Genomic DNA, 2247 nt, shown 5'->3' with positions numbered 1-2247 from the left:
TGAGGAGCCCCCCAGGTGAACACCCCAAATTGTCAGAGCTCCCACGCTCCCCACAAAGCCAGGAGAGCACAGGGAGGATCCTCACTCCTCACTCCTCCACAAAACTCTCCCTCCCCAAAGCTCCCGTGCGCATCGTGACACCGGAGCACTCTGACACCCGCTCTAATTTCAGCTCCACCAACATTCCCCAGGCTGCAGCAGCTCTTTATTCTTTATTCTTTATTCTTTATTCTTTATTCTTTATTCTTTATTCAGCCCCCAGCACGGCACCGGTGAGAGGTGGAGGGTAGGAATGTGTCAGGATCCTGGGCCACGAGGAAAAAAAAAGAGGAGAAGAATCCCATTGTTCTACAGGGAACACTGCAAACACCCCACTCCCTCCCTTTTGATTTGCTAAATGATCTTTAAAATCTCCCTTCTTTTATTTTAACAATAAGTTCATCATTTGTGCAGCTCCTTAACTGACACCTCACTTAAGCCCACTTAAAAGTGCTTAATTTGAAACAATCAAACGAGCATTTAAAGACAGAATAAAATAGCAGTGACAGGGRAGGGAAGGCTCACAGCTGGGGCTGGAAACCCTCTGAGCCATGAAAAAATAAATAAATTCTCCTATCATCACTCTACACTGGGAAAAAAGAACCGAAAAAAAACTAATTGAAGCACTTCTGCAAAAGGAAAGATAATATGAAATAATATTTTTCTTACCGTAATTTTGCAGCACAAATTATACAKGGAAGAATTAAAAAATTAAAGTAATAAAATAAGCTGTCCAGCAGCTAAAACATTTTGTTCCCCTTTTGCGTTTTTGCTCGTTTCATCACAGAAAACACCCAGAAATCAGGAAACACAGGGCAGCACCACACGGAAAAAGGAACGATCCCAGCTCAGCTGCCAAACCTGCCCAAAACACCCATAAATAACTAAGCTGGGGTTATTTTTGAGCAGCAAAGCTTTATGTAGCACTCAGGTAGAACGTCTCACACCCCCTGCATGGCCAGGATCACCCACACCATGGATTTGCTGSTTTTTATTTTGGTGTTTAGCAAGAAATCAGCGGAAGGAGCCCTGGAATTGCATCCCAGCCCAGCGATCTGTGCTCATGACACAAATCAAATATCACCCTGGGGCTCTGGAATGTCAAATCCTTTCAACCTGCGGTTCCAACTTATCTCRCACAGCCACAATTACTGGAAATGAAGCGGTTAACCAGCAGAATAAACACCTGAGCGGAGAGATCGGAGCAGTTCTGCGTGGGAAAGGAGCAGAACTTTAATTTAGGAGGGGTTTAAAGCTCGCCAGGCGCTGCTTTGGGACGCGSCACGGAGCGGCTGGGCTGGTTCTGGGACTGCCCGGACAGCCCCGACCGGAGCACAAGGAAGGAAAATCGCGGCAGAAAGCGCCTGGCTTTTGGAATTTTCCGTTCTCCGTTTGTCTGGGTTTAACCCGGCGCTCAGAGCTCCGGTCCCAACCGGGAATAAGCACGGGCAGGGCCGGGGGGCACCGGCAGGGAACAGCGCGGCTGTGGAAGGCGGCCCTGCCCGAGGAGAGGGAACGGGACGGGATTTACGGTCCCTCCCAACMTAAACCACACCGGGTCTGTGCGGCCCCGCCGCTCTGCGCTCGCACCGGGCTCTCCCTGTGGCGGGCGGGCCCCCGAACCGCCGCAGCCGCTGCCGCTGCACCCCTTCTGCGGCCATAGCAGTGCGGGGGCGGTACCGGCGGTGTGCCCCGGTGTATTTAGATGTATTTAGATGTGTTTAGGTGTGTTTAGGTGTGTCCCGGTGTGTTGCGGTGTGTTTAGGTGTGTTTAGGTGTGTCCCGGTGTGTCTCTCACCTGTGCCGGGGTGCCCCAGGCCCGGCCCGGCCGCGCCGCCGCCTCGTTCCGCCGCACCGCCACCGCCCGCTACGTCACTTCCGGCCGCCCCGCCCCGCGCGCCCCGCCAATCAACGGCCGCGCCGCCTCACACACCCACCCACCCCCGCCCTCACCCGGGCTGTCCCATCCTGCCCGCCGGGCGGGGGGGGTCGCACCGGGGTTTCTCTTCCGCGGAGGCTTTGCTTCAGCCCCGTCCCCGCCGCTCTCGTCCCGCCTCTCTTCACTTCTTCATCACCGCGCCCGCTCCGCCCGCCGCGGCTTGACGACAACGGGGGAAGACACGTGTGCCCCCCCCCTGTCTCCGCGGCGTGGTCTGGGCCGCGCCGGCGCGGCACGCGGCGCCCCCTAGCGACGGCGGCGTTGCTGGG

The 2247-nt window shown here is 55.6% G+C and overlaps 1 protein-coding gene across 1 annotated transcript in view; it reads right to left on the bottom strand.

The window, feature by feature from the left end:
• The window catches only part of KLHL28 (kelch like family member 28), a gene marked incomplete at its 3' end in the record, with an annotated part of 6909 nt that extends 4990 nt beyond the window's left edge, over positions 1–1919 (bottom strand). Inside the window, exon 1 of the mRNA XM_057388878.1 lies at positions 1838–1919. The remainder of the gene's footprint in view (positions 1–1837) is intronic.
• Positions 1920–2247: the final 328 nt, after the last annotated feature.

The sequence above is a fragment of the Malurus melanocephalus genome, unplaced genomic scaffold (genome assembly GCF_030028575.1).
Source record: "Malurus melanocephalus ecotype Western Australia unplaced genomic scaffold, MMel_1.1 scaffold_2675, whole genome shotgun sequence".
In the NCBI taxonomy this organism is placed as follows: Eukaryota; Metazoa; Chordata; class Aves; order Passeriformes; family Maluridae; genus Malurus; species Malurus melanocephalus.
The sequence above is the reverse complement of the archived record's forward strand: the minus strand, read 5'-3'. Positions and strand labels throughout refer to the sequence as shown.